This window comes from Tenrec ecaudatus, unplaced genomic scaffold (assembly GCF_050624435.1).
Source record: "Tenrec ecaudatus isolate mTenEca1 unplaced genomic scaffold, mTenEca1.hap1 Scaffold_252, whole genome shotgun sequence".
Taxonomy (NCBI): domain Eukaryota; kingdom Metazoa; phylum Chordata; class Mammalia; order Afrosoricida; family Tenrecidae; genus Tenrec; species Tenrec ecaudatus.
This window is the reverse complement of record NW_027458698.1, coordinates 7,313-26,446: the sequence shown is the minus strand read 5'-3', so window position 1 is coordinate 26,446 and position 19,134 is coordinate 7,313.

Below are 19,134 nucleotides of genomic sequence, written 5' to 3'. Positions count from 1 at the left end.
ATCATACCAAAGATAACTTCATCCTCATGAACCTAATCCAAAACAATCCCATATGCATCACAAACATGAATGTCTTAAAAATGACAGAAACACAGAAGCAGAGGTTATGAGTTAGGAAACATGGTAAAGAAGAAATGACATTAGCTACCTATGTGTGTGATGATTGCATCCCAAGGTCTATTAGGATGGCTGTGAGAAAAATGTACAGTCAGAAATATGGTGGTTGCTTATTGAATCAAATAATCAGATGGCTTACTACGTGGGATAGACAAATACAAGAGGAATGACTGTTCACTCATCAAATGGAAATGTTGAGAACTATATTGAACCACAATGCTCCCTGTGATGGAATATCTGTGCAAATACAAGAAAATCTTGCCAATACAGTGAAGAGTCAAATTTACCCACCAATCACTAATGAAGAAATTAAAGAATTCTTCCATCCACTTCAGTATGAAATTGACCTACCATGCAGTCAAGTAGCATAGATAATTATTGGTAAGTGGAATGGGAGATTAGGAAACAGAGGAAAGAAAAGCAGTTGGAAAACGGGGTCCTTCTGATAGAAATTTGGAAATCACATATACCTTTGTAAAAACCACAAATGGCTGCTATACATATAGGCTTATACCAATGTAATTCACTGAAGTAAAATCAAGTACGTCTGTGGAAAATGTTTTAGAGTACAAAAGATACCCCAGTCCCAAATATAAATTAAGGACAGCATTTACTCAGCCATAAGGACAAAAAGATGACACAAAACCACAGATACATAATGTGGATGAGGAATGCTATTAGCACAAAGTCATAAGAGCATTAAATATTCACAGTCAGGTTGTTACATCACTAAGACACAGAATACAGGAGACTTTCAAATTCATGAGTAACTGAAAGTTCATTAATCACAATAGAATGGGGGATTATAGAAGCCCAAAGAGGAGCAAAATGTCAACACATGCTTAGAAGATTAGCCCTTCCAAACAAGGCAGTCTGGGAAAGATGGCTAGGTTACAACTTTTGTGTATGCAACCTCGAGTACTGTACTATCTGTCAAGGACACACACTCAATCCGCTAAGGGACTGCTCTATAATGCCTTGACTGTATAGAGGGTAGAGGTAATCCACTCTCCAATGTACTCTACCTGAGGGCAAGATTATTTACTTCATTGTGACATTATCTCAAGGAATTCATTGATGTGAGTTTGTTTTTTTGTTGTTGACTTTGTATGTTATGTATACCCTGACCAAAGTGAAATTATAAAATGTAAGGCCAAACATAATAGAGATTTTGGAGGAGCTTGTTATCTTCAGTCAAAATGAAGCTGGGACCATGAAGCTGAAGACATGAGTCAAAGACATGAGAGCACAAATATAACCTTTGGTACATCACACATGAATGTCAAGACCATCTCACGTACAGATATGATTAATTGAACGCGAACAACAGGAAACTGGATCAGCTGTAAAATGGCATCAATAGCATTATGTATGAAGAAAGCAACATCATTCCCAAGACAGAAAAGAAAGAATGATCGAGGCGAACATCAAGGAGACTGATACCTACCACTGGTAGAAATGTAGGTAAAGCAAACGGAAGAAATGATGAAGGAAGAGCTGAACAGAACATTTTAAAGAGCAACTTAAGAAGACATTGAAGTATTGAACTGAAACACGTTACTCACGGGGAAAACCATCAAAGTTATCATAGTGAGAACAAGGAGAATTTCATTCAGTATATGTGGTAGAGAAAAGAGAGGTGGGAATAGGCTCACACCCCAAGAAAGCTTTGCCTGAAATAATCTAAAGAAAAATATTGGCAGAGCCATTTATAAACCGAATTGTTTGTGGCTTTCTTTCACCAGAGAACCTAAACATATAGTCATTTCTGCAAAGCTCTTTATTAATAGCTCTGTAATCAAGAGTGGATATTTTCATCCATCTGGTCAGAATTGAGGACAGGGGACTAAGCTCGCTCTCTTTAAATGTCTACAGGGGAACTCCCTTAAGTCTACCCTCCTTAAAATATCTTCTTTTGGGGGTTGAGATTCTACCCTCCTTAAAATCTCTTCTTTTGGGGGTTGAGATGAAAGGGTTGGGGACTAAGCCTTAAACTTGCTCTTCAGACATGCGACTTTTGGCAGAAGTGTTGTGGCATCAAATAAATGATGAACACTATAATGCCTTGATAATTTAGAAGAGACTATTTGGTTATCACTGGACTGCTAGAATCTAAAAGTGACTCTTTGATTGCAGTTCTAAGTGGATATTTCAGTCAATCTTTAAAGGCAAAAGCTCATTTATCATTTGTTTAGGGCTTAAGCCAACATGGACAAAAGCAGAAAGTAAAACTAATGTTATTCTTCTTTAAAATGAGTGAGTCCTACGGGGTACAGGATTGATGATAACATCCTGGTTAATAAAATAAAAATAGCAATATCCTGGTTACAACATCAAATTCAACAATATTATTAATTACAATTTCCTGATCTCCAGAACATAAGAGTCCATTTTAAAATCAAACACTGGTGAGACTTTCTGAGATGGGAGGGTGAAGGATGAAGATCATTCATTCAAAAAGATGGCGTGATTGTGACTAGTGATAGTCTGTCTCAGAAGAACAGATAATAATTTTAAAATGTTTAAAATTCTGTTGTGAAATAATTCTTTATTGTGACTTAGGTGTGGATTTTGTTTGGGCCGGGTCCGAGCCAAGGCAGCCACCTGTACCAGCTTCTCGAGAAGACAAATGACCTGGCTGAAATGGAAAGCATCTGCCTCCAGCAGTTCAAAAAGCTTACCTCCTGGGGCAGAGCACAGCCTCTTCTCCCCAGTGTTCCAGGAAGCAAGTTTTCTGAGAACAAGATTATTTACTCACAGACCCCATCCTGGCTCAAATCCTGCAGCTACAGCACTAAAACCTCCCTTCCCCTTATCAACGCATATGTCCTTGGCTTGGACCCTATTTAAGTCCCACTGCCTCACTACCAGGTGCTATTTCCCTGACCTAATATGTTGGGTCTCAGAACCTTCCCAGGGGCTCAAGATGCCTCCATCCCTTTCTCTGCTCTCCCTTCCCTCCTGGGAGTTCTTTCCCTGCCTCAGTAAAATCTTTCTCAACTTCACATTCCTGGCTAAATTCTATCTCTGTTCTGCACCTCTGTTAAACCTCTCATATTTATTCATCAGTTTCATATTCAGTAATTTAAGTTATTTTCCAAATCGGCAATTGCTTGCAACTATCCATAGCCTATAACCCCTCCTGAGATATTAATGTGCTACCATTAGCAGGAACGCAGGATGCTAAGGCAAGGGACTTCAAGGGGGTCAGCAAACACATGAGCAGCTGCATGCATGTATAAGTGTTCTTTCACAGAAATTATCATCGGGGTCCTTTTGGCTGGTTCATTGTAATGTTCCTCAAAGAAAGCAGATAAGGTAGGCCATACATACATTTTATTTTCAACCAATTATTATTTTTTTTGCCAAAGCTGAAATATCATGTGGAATGATTGTATCTTCTCAGACAATTCGAGGCATGTTGCATTTGGTCCTTGCAGGGATCAATTGAACTCATTCATGATGACAAACACATCAACCAAGTAAGCTATATCTGCAGTTCACTTTTATCACTGAAAGGTGCTTCGAACTACGGTCTTGCTATCTGATTGAGAAACGCTTTGAGTTCATTATGAAGCTCAAAAACACGTTTTAAAATTCTTCCTCTTGACTACCATCTCACTTCAGTGGGAAATAACAGACCACAACTTGGCGTATCTAACTTGTTACACAGTTGGGAAAACAGTCGACTGTTTAAAGTGCTCGTCATTACAAAATTGACAGAAATTATGACGCTTTTCATCACTTCTTGTAACCCTTGTGGCAGCATCTTCATTGCTAATATTTGCCAATGAATCATACAGTGAGTTCTGATGAATTCTGGTCACTCATTCAGTACCAAACGTTGAAATCCAGATCGACATACTAGCATAACTGGAGCCCCATCTGTGAAAACACCACAAACCTTTCCCCAAGAGATCGTATGTTCTTTCAGAAATGAACCAAATGTATCAAATACTTCAAGTGCAGCAGTTGTCATTTCAAGAGGTTTACAAAAAAGAAACGCATCTTTAAAGTTGTCATTCATACACCTCACGTAAAAGAGTAACTGTGAACAGTTTGCAAGGTCTGTAGATTCATCAAGCTGGATACTAAATATTGGAATTGGAGCAGATTTAATTTCTTGGATTATCTGATCAAAAATATCAGCAGACATGTCAGCTATTCTCTGGGGACAGTGTCATTAGGTGAGGAAATTACACTCAATTTTGTAACAAATTCATTTCCGATCAGAACCCAACAATGACTTTGGCCGCTGGCAACAGTAAATTCTCAGCAATGGTGTGAGGTTTCATAGCTCTGGCGATTCTGAGTGCCACCAAATATGAAGATTCAACGGCTGCTACTTTTTCTTTGTGGTACTTGCTACCAATATCAAGTCTGGCTTTCTTGAGTCCATCAGCTTTGCTTATAAAATAGTTGGTATCCTTGCTGGCAAAGCTCCGATGCTTGTTATCAAAAAGGCATTTTAGTTTGTTTGGCTTCATGGATTTGGCTGATAGGACTTCACAACAAATACCATATTGCGGTTTCTCAGTTCCTGCTGCAATGATTGAGGTAAAAACATACTGCAAAAAATCCCTACTATATTTTCTTAATGTTCTTTTCTACATGATCCATTGTCATGTAATGGTTTGCTAGCGAAAATAATATATAACAATAGTTTTAATAATACAAAAGATGATAGATGGCATAGTTCAGTCAATACAGTTCATTAAAGTTTCCTATGATTACGATTCTGTGTTGTTTTCTTTACATACCTGTTACCATCACAAGGGGGCAGTATTCACATCAACCACAGCTGAATATAAAAAGACCGATCAGCATCTAGATTAAGTTCCCATGGTACATATGTGTATATATTTGTAGTTGTTGGTGATTTTACATTTACCCAGTAATTATAATTCATGAAATGTTGTTTTACCTTCCATACTGCTGCTTTCAACACAGGCGATGCTTTTAACAGAGTAGCTGCTTTAAACACAGCAGCTGCTTTCTACAGAGTAACTGCTCTCTGCACAGTAGCTGCTCTCTATACATGTATGACTGATCCATATAAGTACATTATGGTGCCAAAACTGTCATATACACCTGTATTTGTACATGATGTATGTAATAGGGTTGGCATGATGATGTAATCACGCCGGGTACTGGTATGTAATCACGCCGGGTACTGGTGTATCTGCATGTGGGCAGTCCTGCCTGGAGACAGAGGAGCTGTCTCTTGGTTCCTAAGAACATTGGAAATATGTGTTTTCCAATGGTCTTAGACCACAACTGTGAAAGTGTCGTTTGATCCCCAAATAGGTCGTGTCCCACAGGTTGAGAACCACAGCTCTAGCATTATATAGGCTTCCTATTATTTATCACAGATGTAGACCAGAAATACATTCATGAATGTGAATTATATCTACAACCAAGTGCCCTATGGAGTTGAAAGCTGAAGCCATCTCCCCTGAGGAAGCATTAAGCAAGGACATTACCATCTAGGTTGCTCCTAAACCACTGATAACAGAGTGCACTCATGAAGGAGTAACTGTGGGGTTTCATTTTCCTATTGACAGTCACCTTAGGTAAGATAACATATGGGGATGGAGAGACTACTGTGGCAGCTCCAGAGCCCTCACCTTCTGGTTTACTTCCTCACAGGTGTGCATGTGCCTTCTGGTTTACTTCGTCACTGGTGTGCATGCCCAGATGCAGTTAGTGCAGTCTGGGCGTAGGGGGGAAGTTTGGAGATTGGCAAAGTTATCCTGTAAGACTTCTGGAAACACCTTCGCCAGCTACAGTATGAATAGAATTTGACAAGCTCCCATAAAAGAACGCCTTCCGTGGAAGGGCTGGATCAACACCTACACTGGGGAGTCAAAATATGTCCAGGGCTTTACACAGGGCTATGTCTTCTCCTTGAATGCCTCCATCAGCACAGCTCATCTACAGATTATCAGCCTGAAGCGTAAGGACACTGCCGCCTATTCCTGTGTGAGACACACGCTGTGAAACCCACATCCTGAGAGCGTCAGGAAACCTGGGGATATGGCAGCTGTGCTCACTGAGGCAGTGACTTCGAATATTTCGCTGAATCCTTTATTTACCAGTAATGCACTTAGAAATGACAGACAATGAAAATTACTTCCTGAGATTGACCTTACTTTCCTGTGACATTAAATCACCCCTCAAGAGAGGAGTATAAAAGTACCTTGGTATGTAGCCTTTGTTCATATCCCTGTGTAAACACTGCCTTGCAGCACTAAGAACAATGCAGACTCTGTGAAGGGCTGATTCAACATCCCCAGAGACAATGACAAGAACACAGTTCATCTGCAAATGGAAGGTTAGAAAATAGAAGACAAGACCCTCTGTTACTCTGTGAGAACTTGAGAGGAAGTCAGTATGATCCCAGACACAAACTCCCTGCTGGGAGAGAGCTGGGCAGCAGGGGGCGCTCAGGACCCACAGATCACAGGACACACTCAGGGGCAGGTGCAGAGGGACTGTTTCAGGGCTGGTTTCCTGTTGTGGTCTGGGGATGCTTCTCCATCTCGCTGTTTCCCCCAAGGGATTTCGCTATTTTTATGACATAGGAATACAATATAAGAAATATGTAAAATCAAACCTATTGCATGTGGGATGTATAATAATGGAATTGAGATCTCAACAGCAGAAAGTGCGGAGGGAGGAGCAAATTAAAATATTTTTTATTCGTATTATACATTACTTATTGATATGCTAAATTTGGCGGCAATTGCATTGTTCAAGTAATGTTTGATAATAGTTGTCTTGATTGGATTTCCTTGAAGGCAGATATAATCCTTTCAAAGATTGTAATGTGTTTCGTGATGGGTTTAGTAAGATGCTTTCTGACAATGAATGCCATGCCATTCTCTTGACTGTGCTGTTCCCGGCATAGTAAATCCTATGATTTTATGATTCACATTGGCCAATACCAGTCATTCCATTTATGCTCACTAATGCCTAGGATACCAATCAATATCATGCATCTCATTTATTTTTGACCACTTCCAAATTCCCTAAATTTGTAGCATGCAAATTCCAAGTTCTGGTCCTTAGAAGACTTTCTCAGTTGTTTCTCTCTACCTCGAGTCATGCTCCATCAGTAAATGAAGATGCTGAGGGCTCCACTCGCAGAGGATTTACCCAAATCATGTCCTCATGGCCATCTCCACTCCAAGAAATCAGCCTCTCTTTGGTCACATTTTAGGGCCCTCGAACTTGAGTAGTTAAAAAAATTTCCTACTTTCTTTGCTTAGGCTGTCAGTATTCAACAATGCTTCAAAAGTTTGCATAAGATTTTAGCAGCTTCTTCCTCTGAAGAGGGGAGAGGGGTCCTGTATTGTCTGTTCTTAGTCTGGAAGCTTTGTTGAAATCTGCTCCTTTTGGATGACCCTGCTGGCATTACATATAACACTGACGTATATTCCAGCATGCCAGCAAAGCACAGGCCACCACATTATGATGAGCTACCAGACAGGTGGAGAGAATATAACATTATTTCTTCAGAATATATAAAATAAGTTCTAGCTAATATTTTAAATACAATAAATAAGTAACAGCATAATGCAACCAAATAGTGGAGTATTTCAATTCACCATTTTCAATTATGGACTTAACACTGAAATAGACAGCCATAGTCTCAGGACTTCCACAAGTCTACCCAACCAGGAAGCCTAGTCTTTTTATTTTTCTTTTCTTTGTGTGTGTGTGTGTCCACTTTTTTATCCCACTCTACCCCAAGACCTTCTAATGCTGTCTTTTCCAAACAAGTGAGTACTAATAGCAAGGAATCGTCTATTTCTTCTGGTATTAGAATTCAGGAGACTCATATCCATGATTCATTACAGCATTGGATGAATGGTTTCCATGTGTCTTCAATGATCATCACTCTGGAAAGGGAGAGACAATTAGCTGCACCTCATGTGGTTTAAAGTCCCCAGTGACTACTCTCAAAATCCAGATGTAGGACATTGTCTTCGTGGGCTGTTATGGCAGCGGTTCTTTGTGTTTCCTGAACCTCAAAGCCTCCTCAGCGAGAGAAAAGTTAACACACTGATGGTTTTATTTAGTTTAGATCAGAGCATTTCAGAGAAACATTTAGGGACTAATTATGAAACTGCTGAAGGTGAAATATTCTCTTTATTAGATTTTTAACTTTTTTTCTGAACGGAGCTACAATGTCAGTGAGGCGGTAACAAGGGCCACGTTGACCATGAGTATTCAGAGTGATACACTCATCTTTGGCTTTAATCTGCACAGATTTGTCTGACACTCTGAGTAAAGCTGACATTCCCTGAGATTTTCCTCTCCTCAGGCAGCAGGAAGCGCAGGGCAGACCTGGGCGCTAGGACACACCTGAGAGTCTGTCAAAAGGTGACATTTGGGAGATCAGATTCTTCAAAGTCTTCACTAAGGAGACAGAGGTAATTTCTATCCTGGACATAATTCCCACAGACAATAAGGAGGGACTGTCTGTGAGGGCCCCAAGCTACTTGAGCTGCAGATTCACAATGGGTTTGAAACCATTACTCCCCGGGTGTGGATTGTCAGTGGAGAGCCACCGTTCAAAACTCTCCGTGGGGGGCTGCCAGTGTGTGTGTTGTGTTGTGTGTGTGTTGTGTGATGTTAGTAGGATCAGGTTCTGTCCTTCCTAGCAGTGCCAAGACCCGCACCTCCCCTGCCTTGGGTTTCCAGGGTTATAAGGCTGGAGGAGTCTGACATGGAGGGCAAGGCAGAAATATGCAAAGTGGAAGACATCCATTTTAGACCCACAGGCCACCTCCACAGGGGAAGCCCCCTCATCACCCAGCTGGGGGCCACAGTGTGATTGCTTTCCATTTTCCTTGCAAGATGGGGACTTTCCCCCTAGATCACCTCACTGCTCTTCTCCCAAATCAGGATTGCCACAGGGTTTGAATGCAGGGGTGGTAGGTGGTGGTGGTGGTGGCGGTGGTGTGTGTGTGTGTGTGTGTGTGTGTGTGTGTGTGTAATCTCTGATCTCTGAATCCTATCTTCAGAGGTGTCTGTGCTCAGGTGCAGCTGGTGCAGTCTGGGGCAGAGGTGAAGAGACCTGGGGAGTCTTTGAGAATCTCCTGTAAGATATATGAGTACAGCTTTACTGGAAGTTGGATCCACTGGATTAGGCAGCCACCTGGAAAGGGCTTGGAATGGATAGGAATGATTTATCCTAATAACGCTGACACCAAGTACAACCCATCTTTCCAAGGAAAAGTCACCATCTCCACAGACAACTCCATCAGCACCATGTCCCTGCAGTGGGGCAGCCTGAAGGACTCAGACACGGCCATGTATTACTGTGCAAGCCCACTCTGACTTCTGAATAACACTCTGGAGCAGCCCACTCTGACTTTTGAATAACAGCAGGGCTATAGAGCAGATTAGGTTAGCTTTCTTCATGAAATTCTGTGTTCAGCCCTTGCTGCCCTTGAAGAATGAGCGGGTGCGTTGTCGTAATAGGAAGATCCTCAGGTCAAATTTCCTGGCCTTTTTCTTACGAAAGACATTCCCAATATTGCTAGAAAATTTCCCCAATAAGTAGCCATGATATCCGTGTATATTCATTTGCTTCCTTTCTTACTTAACTCACCTGCCTGCATTCAACTTGATTTGGGAAACAGCTTTGTAGAAATCTCCAGGTGGAACCCTGGTGCTTTGACATGAGCAAAGTGCTCATGGGTCCCAACCTTTGACTGGTCAGTTACACTCATGAAAATGCTTGGTATAGTTTCCTGGGTAAAAGTGGCCTTACCAGGAGGAGACTCTGGAGCCTGCTGAGCTAGGGCGACTCAGTTCAGAAATGTCTATCTCCTTCCTTCCCATCTTTCTCCTGAAGGTGCTTGTTGTACCATGTGGTCAGTGTCAGAGAGAGGATAATTGGAATCGGATCAGGCAGCACCCAAGGAGAGGCCATGGTGTATGGAGATCTCCTACTATTGGTTAATGAGGTAGTGACCTTGACTCTTCCAAAAAGCAGTTCTCCCTACCTCTGACCTCTGAGGGCACTGAGGACACATTCGTGTGTTACAGTGCAGGTGGACACAGACAGGGAAGTCAGGGTGGCCCTCACATACACTATCCTGCAGGACAGCCTGGGTGCAGGGACCAGCAGGGGGCGCTCAGCACTAACAGCACAGGCCCAGGAGCAGGAGCAGGTGCAAGGCTGTGCTCAGATGCAGCTTTCTGCTTTGACTTCAGTTGCTTTTGTTCCCAAAGCTCTCAAAGGTTCTGAGGGATCGCTATTTACAACCGCAGGAAGTGTACTAGTGTCTCCTAAATTGTAACAAGAAACTCTCACCGCCATCCAGTTGCTTGTGACCCAAAGTGATCTTCTCAGACAGGCTTGAACTACTCCTGTAAAAGGGTATTTGCATGGAAGTGGTCGTTCTTACGAAATTCTGTCTTGTGATCTTCAGGGTTTTTTCTTAGTTTCAACTTAATTTCTTGAAAATATAGAAAATGTGATGTTCACCATATGAATAAACTGGCAGTTGGATTCCCTGTTCCTTTGTGACACTGCAGCTTTCTGAAATGAGGGAGCCATTCTCAGGCCAGACAGACTATTGATAGATTTTCATGAAGATAATGTGGCCTTATTTTTTTGTCTTAGCATGCACATAGATTGTTAGGATATATTTCTTCTATTGGTTATATTGATGGGCATTTCTCACCTAGAGAGATTCACAAGTGTGATAACTTTTATATTTATCGTGCATTTTGCATGAATGTTGTTTTTTTTACTCAGAAGATACCATAAGTATTTTTATTTCTTTATTTATTTTGCAATCTTCAATCTAGGATGGACAATTCTGTGTTTTCCACAGAAAGTGAGCACACTTTCTCTTAACAAACACCTTCATAATTACTTGTGTGATAGTCACACCATTCCTTATCTGTTGAAATCTATTACACCATTCCTTTTGTTTAAGAATAAATATAAATGTAATACAAGTGTATAGTGCACAAAAAAGCTGAAAATAATGAAGTAATTTTTAGGAAAGTCACAGAAAGCATGCTCATCCTTTATTACTGATTGTAGCTCAGACATGAGGTTAAAACTTCTCAGCCCCGGTTAGGAGGGTGATGGGGTTGAGAAGGGAAAACAGTTGCTTACAGTCCATCAAAAAATACTTACATGTTAATAAAATATTTTTTTAATTTTGGTTTTTCCCTATATTTGCAGGTTATAAAATAGCAATCCCTGTGACTCAAATTTTAAGATCATGGATGGTATTTGAAAGGTGAGCCATTACCACCACCACCTGGTCCCTGTGCACACAAAAACTGACAAGCTGTGTCCACACAGATTACAGTCTAGAGAACTATCTGCGTCCAGTTCTAGTCAGTAGTAAATAGTGACCTTGAGTCAAAATGATCTCCACATACACAAAAAAAATGTGTCACCATCTATATTAAGGTTAATGTTTCCTCCAATTTTTGAAGTAAAGTTAACTATGACAATGGCAACTACCTAATAAGAAGTGTTCTGAATTAATATTGGCGGTGACTTCATTCACACTTTACACAGAATGGACTATATGCCAAACAAGTAATTCACAAAGTAGGTCTAGAGAGACTGACCTAGGTGTGCCTGGAGGTGTTGGGTCCAAGAGCAAGGAACTTCCCAGTCATTCTCAAGTAGGATGCAGTCTGGATTCTCCCTAAATAATATTACTCTCATGCCTCCTCTTTTCAGGTGCTCAGGATTCTGAATTCTAGTCTTAGTCAAATGTTTTGGATCATGACACATTTGCTCTTTATGATACTGCTTATGTATCATAAGTAATCTTCATTTTGCCTTTAAAACTTGACAGATTGTACTCAGGCATCTCCCTTCAGCTATTACTTTCATTGTATTTTGAAATAAACGAATTGTTCTTTATGTTTGCTTTATTCACTGCTCCACTGACTTACTTTCTATTAGAATGCGAGCATCTCTTTAGTCTTCTCATTCTTTGTTTGCAGATCTATAGCAATGTGTTAAAAAAAAGTTGATTGTGTGACTGACTAAAAAAATATTCAGTTCAGTTTTCAATATAAAATGAAACATGAAAACCTTCAAAAAGTTAAATTAAATTTGAGATGTCACAATGCTACACAGACTAAAAACTAACTGCTCAGAAAGGACATGATCATATGGGATTGATGTATTCAGATAAATGAGAATTTCATCTTATTTACTCTTTCTGTGAGGTAGAAACATTTATTACCCTTGGTCTCAGAGCTAAGTCTTATGAGGATTTATGCTATCCTGGCAAGAGTTACACCATATTAATGTTTGCTATTTTTTTTCCTCCTCAGAGGGGCAGATTCTTCCCTTTCTAAATCATAATCCACATTTGTTATGCTGGGAATTTGCATGGTGTTGAAGTGAGAAAACAGGGAGTTTTCTGTGTGATCTTCTGATTGAGTCTGAACATCTTATAGGACCTGGGTAGTGGGGCTCTGACCTTCATGCCTGTGCTATAGTTGATATATTCCCTGGTCCACGTTCCTTTCCTTATCAGCAGTATCCACATTCTTTAACTTTGAACTGTTTATCCCTGTTGACTATGCCTCTCACTCTCCTCCCCTACTTAAGTGTCATGGGTAAGATGTGAGATATGGATGTGTGTTTGATAGGGGAAATATTTCACCTCCAGTTATGAAAAGTTAATAAAAACGACCTTCCTGTGGTGAGAAATCTTTCAGCTTGAGAATGGTCTTCCTCTCCAGGGCCAGAAACAAGAGAACTTGTTTTGAATGTTCACTCAAAAATCTGGAGGGGTTTTACAGTTAATGTCCATAGAACATGGGGCTCCACTAATGGCCGGCCCCAATGGTTTCTCAGTCACAGTAATCAATACTCAGCCTCTAGAAATAGATCACATTTTAATTTACATATATATTTTTCAAATAAATGGTTTCAGTGGTTTCTGATCCAGGTAAGCAGATTTCTGCTGTGCCTCTCTGAATGTCCCTCTCTCTAGATTTTGGTTGGCATTTTGATATGTCCGTTCATGTCAGTTCTCTGATGCGTGCATGCAGGGACTCCCAGCACCAGTGCATCCAGGTCTCACATTGCAGAATAAGGAACTCATGCCTGACTCAGAGGAGGATGAGACAGGCCAAGACAGAGAGCGCAGGGATCCACAGTGGAAATGGAGTTGCAAGGGTTCACAGAGGACACAAAATGGGTACATAGGCACAGAGTTGTGGTAATCTTCATGTAAATAGATGTTATAGGGGGATGTGTGCAAAGGATGCCTCATGGCCCAACATCAAGAAAACTGATCTATATTTTATCACCCCTTCTGCTCTGTAACCAGATTCTTCTTGCTGAAACCGGAAAAACCAATGTCCTGGCCTTTTAAATGAAGAACATTCAAAGGTTAGTGTGTTCTCATGAGCCCTAAGCTCTTGGATAGTTATAGGACCATTCATAAACAGAAGTATTTTTATGAACATGTGTGCTCTACTCTTGATATTTTCCCAAATTTGCAGTGATATATCCTGATCTTATGGTTTCTCTCTCTCTCTCTCTCTCTCTCCTTCCCTCCCTCCCTCCCTCTCTCTCTCTCCCTCTCTCTCTCTCTTTCTCTCCCTCTCTCTTTTACAGCACTGATATTATTTTTAATTTAAGTCTACAACTTTGGTTAATCCTGTTAATGTCACTTTAATATATATTGTAAACTAATTGAATTTATGTATGGAATACTATTAGACTTATGGTGATAAAGATAATATTTTCCTATATTTTAAATATTGTATTCCTTTGATTTGGATGTTTTTTAAGCATTTACAGACTTTTATATTATAAAATTGGTTGCTTTTTCAATTTTTTCCATTGTGCTTTGTGGACTGGTTTTTATGTGAGTAGTAGAAATTAGCAAATTTTATGCCTTTAAAGTGATGTTTTTGTTTCAATTCTTTTAAACGAGTAAGAGAATATGCCTTGGAAGTTATAGGTGGCTATTTATGAAAACACACTCATTAGTGTAAGAGGGAGAATGATACAGTAACATGAGTAAGACAACCCCCCACCCCTCAGTAAATCCCTAAACCTCATCACAACCAAGAGGAATGGTCCTGGTGCAGTTACATAATTTCATGTTAACTTGATAAATAAACATAGGGGTGGAGTCTAGCCTGTCAGCCAGGTCATGGTCTGAAGATGCTTGCTTATGGTTGTGACCTTCTCATGAGGCTTCAGGAATTTCCTCTCTTTCTCCTGGGTGGCAGGCCACACACTCTCTCTGCTTCACCTTCCTGTTGAGGAGACACACTTAGAGAGCTGGCAGAACCACAGGGAGACTTGCACCAGGCCTGAGATACTTCAGTACTACTGGATCCACAAGACTTTTCACCAACATGCCTGTGAGCGTCCTACATTTGGCATCTTTGCTGCGTAAGTCTGAAAAGAAATTTATGGACTAGGATCAAACCTATGGGCTAATATGGATTTGATCTGGACTGCACTGGGATGTTTTCTCAAAATATAATTGCTCTTTGATATGAAGCTCTTTCTTACACACATATGAGTGTCAGGATTTGTTTCTCCCAGACGAACACAGCCCCCTTGAATGGTCAAAATTACTTCTTGAAAAGTTTATTTTGTCACACCTCACCTATGAAGTCAGTGAAATTATAAGAGTCATGTGTAAGTGGGTAAATCTGTACCAGCCATGACTAGCTGTCAGCTCACTTGGTGAGATGCGCCTACCATTAGGCATCAGGAGTCCAGGATACACTCGAGATCTGCAGCTGCACTATTCTCAGTGTGATTAGAGCATGCTTCTCCACCTTTCATTCCATTCCTCATGTCGTGGTGACCCCCCACCCAACCATAAAATGATTTTCGTTGCTACTGCATAGCTGTAATTTTGCTAGTTATGAATCAGGTGACCCCTGTGAAAGGGTCGTTTGGCCCCCAAAGGGGGCGCAACCCACAGATTGAGAACCCCTGCTCTAGAGTTATCTAGGTTTCCTATTATTTATTCCTAATGTAGAGCAGAACTACGTTCATGAATGTGATACTCATGCACACATAAATGTCTTAGAGAGTTGAAAGCTGAAGCCATCACCCCTCATTCAGCAATAAGCAAGGACATTGCCATATAGGTTGCACCTGACCCACTGACAACAAAGTGCACTCATCAAGGGGTGACTATGCGGCTTCATTTTCCTATTGGCAGCCGCCCTGGGTAAGATCAGACATGGGGCTGGAGAGAAGACTGTGGCAGCTCCAGAGCCCTCACCTTCTGGTTTACTTCCTCACAGGTGTGCATGCCCAGATGCAGTTAGTGCAGTCTGAGGCCAAGGTGCAGAAGCCAGGAGAGTAGGTGAAGGTGTCCTGCAGGACTTCCGGATACACCTTCTCCAGCTATGGTATGAATCAGGTGTGACAAGCACCAGGATAAAGCCTTTAGTGGATGGGCTGGATCAACACCCACGCTGGGAAGTCAACATATGTCCAGGGCTTCACACAGGGCTATGTCTTCTTGGATGGCTCAGTCAGCACAGCTTAGCTACAGATTGGCAGCCTGAAGTCCGAGGACACCGCATTGATTCCTGTGTGCGACACACGCTGTGAAAACTCACATCCTGATACTGTCAGAAAACCTGGGGGTTGGGTGAAAGCTGTGCTCAGAATATTGACCTGAATCCTTATTTACCGGTTTTGCACTTAGTGATGAGAAACCAAGACAATAACTTCCTGTCAAATGAATAAAACTTTCCTGTGAAATAAAATCATCCCCTCAAGAGGGGAGGTTAAATTACCTTGGTATGTAGTCTTTGTGTGTAAGTACTTCCATCATCATCTGCAGAGACAGTGACAAGAACACAGTTATCCGCAAACGGACAGTTACAAAACAGAATACATGGCTGTCTATTACTCTGTGAGAAAGAGAGTGAGAGGAAGTCAATGTGATCCCCAACACAAAACTCCCTGCTGGGAAAGAGTTAAGCTGCAGGGGCGCTCAGGTTCCACAGATCACAGGATACGCCCTGAAGCAGGTGCAGATGGACAGTTTCAGGACTGGTTCCGGTTGGGGTCTGGGGACACTTCTCCATGTCACTGTTTTCCCCAAGGAATTTCTCTAATTGTATGGCTCCTGGTCTACCATTGATATCTATGAAGCAAAAAGTTGTAACAGGAGAAACTATTGCCCCATGCAAAGAACCAGTGTTTGATGAACCTTAGGAAATCAGGGATACATTTCCAAACTCATCGAGGGCACCTGGAGGCACTTGATGGTGAAAACAGTGAAGCACTGGAATACTAGTTGAAAGCTAGAAAACTGTTCTGTTGACCTGCTTCAGAAATAGCAGACTCGCTGTAGAGATCTCATTGTTTTACTCCAACTAGCACACTCTTGGAGTTACTGGCGGGAGTCAATAATGTCTAGTTAAGGGTCTGTAAGAGGTCAGAAAAGACTGACATTCACATCTGACCCTCTTCCCTTGAACACAGATGGGTCGTTGCTGGAGTCAACTATGACCTGGCATCCCTTTTTATCCTAGTCGGTTTTCTTTCTAGTTCAGCTGTGTTATCTCGTTTACGTTTGTTACACACTTTATGGTTCATGCTCTCAATGTAGACACATTCAAATTATCAAGACATCTGTACACATACACACACACACAAATACTGTATGCTACTCTGAGTTGTTCCAGTTCAAACAGCACGGTATATTGTTTGTTTCAGTTTGTACTATTGTTGTTAGATGCCATCAAGTGGCGTCTGTGCATCAGAACAATGTACTGCCTGGACCTGGGCCATCTTCACCATCTGTGTTTGAGTCTGTTGTGGCAGCTACTGTGTCAATCCATCCCACTGGGGGCCTTATATTTCTTCACCACCATATAGTTCACCAGTCATATGACATTCTCCAGGGACTGTTCGCTCTTGATCACATGTCCAAAGTACCGTATATACTTGAGTACCAGCCAAGCTTTACAGCACATTTTCAATGCAGTTTTTGTGGTAAAATTAGGTGCATCCATGAATATTCGGGTCGGATTATACTCGAGTATATACATGGTACATTGGATGATGTCCTGCCATGCTCACCTCTACAGAGAATTCTGGCTGCACTAGTTCCAACACCAGTATGATTGTTTTTTCTTGGAATCTACTAGGTATTAAGTATTCATCACCATAATCATAATTCAAAGGTATCAAATATTTTCAGTTTTAATAATTTAAGGACAAGCAAAGACTTTTGCAGGTGTATATCATTTAAAATACTATGGCTGTGTCAGGTGCACATTATTCCTAAAGGTGACATCTTTATAATTTACACTGTAAAGATATCTTTTACAGTAGATTTACCAAATGCAATGTGCTTTCTAATTAAATTCCTTGTGGGCCACAGTAAAATCAAATATTGAAGGACTTCATGGTTTGCTTTCTAGTGGCTGCATGAGTACACATATAAGTCACTGGAAATTCTAGTGTGGGAGGTGTTCTTTACCTCATTTGTTTTATTCATTCAATCATTTACTTATATGAAAGGCCTCGGAAATACTGATTTTTACACTTCACATTATAAATCAAAACTATGTTGTGTTTTGTTATTCGTTAAAGTTGTCCAACATTTTGTTGTATTGAGAACATTTGATTCCATTTCTCATTGGGCGTTTTCATTTATATAATTTTCAATTATATTGTACATGTGCAATGATTTCATATTTTGAGCCTTATAGCCATAGAAAAGGAATTTGTAAGGCAGAGAGCATGGTGCTGTGTGCACTTATGTTGCCTTTAGGTTTACAGTCTTTGGTCACCTTAGAGTTATGTATGTTAGCATGGTGTCCCTGCCAACTTCAGAGAGTTGTCTCATACATTTTTAATAATATCATTTTTAATTTGATTTCTATTGTAAGATCCCTAAGCTTTTATTTTTATATTTCCAAAGCTAAGGCTGACTCATTATGTTGTGAAATTTTCAGTGATTTTATGAATCAAAATGTCATATTTATGCTATGGTGGTAACAAGTAGAAAGATTTTGGTACTGCAAAAAAGTGCCTATGCCTCCCCGATTGAACACCATATTTCCTAATTACTGACAGTCACTGATCGGTTTGTCATACCTGTATAGGATTCTCTTTTTAACAATTTTATTTCAAAGCCATATGATAAATTCTGTTTTTTAAGGTCTACTTCAAGTTAAGATTTATCTAAACATTTCCATGGGTTGAAAGCTCTTTAAAATAACATTATTTGTATTTATTGTATCACAGACTGTTTATTTATTTATATGCTGAAGGCCACGCTGGTCATTTCAAGCTGGGTTCACTGTGTATAGAGCTGCTATAATTCATTAGTGCACGGTTTCAGGGGGACATGTATTTTCAACTCATCGAGGCAACCACCTGGGAGCATGTTTCAGGATAAAATGGTAAAGCAATGAGAGGCTTTGTAAGAAACTGTCTGATTGTCTCTCAAAGTAGCTGAACCACTTTACATTCCAGCAATTGAGTCACGAGAATCCCTTGTCCTGTGCTCACTTGCGAGAAAATGACTTTGTAAGGTTTGGAGATGGAAAACATTTTATTTATTAGGTCAGTAAAATCATCTTCTTGTTTCATTTTGAATTTTCCAAAATGAAATTATTTGAATTTGAGTAATATGCCCATGTATTTATTTTTAGTTAAATTCTTCTTGGTTTGCATATTTGATCAGATATTCTGGATATTTTATTTTTATTTTTAAAACGTATTTACATAAAAATAATTTGCCATATTAAATTAAAGTTAATTGACATAGATTCTGCAAACCTTTACCAAGTATGTTGCATGCTTTTCATTCTCTTTTAAGGGACTTTTTTCGCCACAGTTAGAATTTTTTAAATCTTGATCTACCCTCGTGATCAATCTTTTATTATGTGTCCATGTTCTCATTGTGATGTATCTAAAAAAAACCCTCTCATTACCAAGTGTAAACTCATTCATATTTTCTAATTTTATAGTCTTATTTACATTTTGGTCAGTAGTCCATA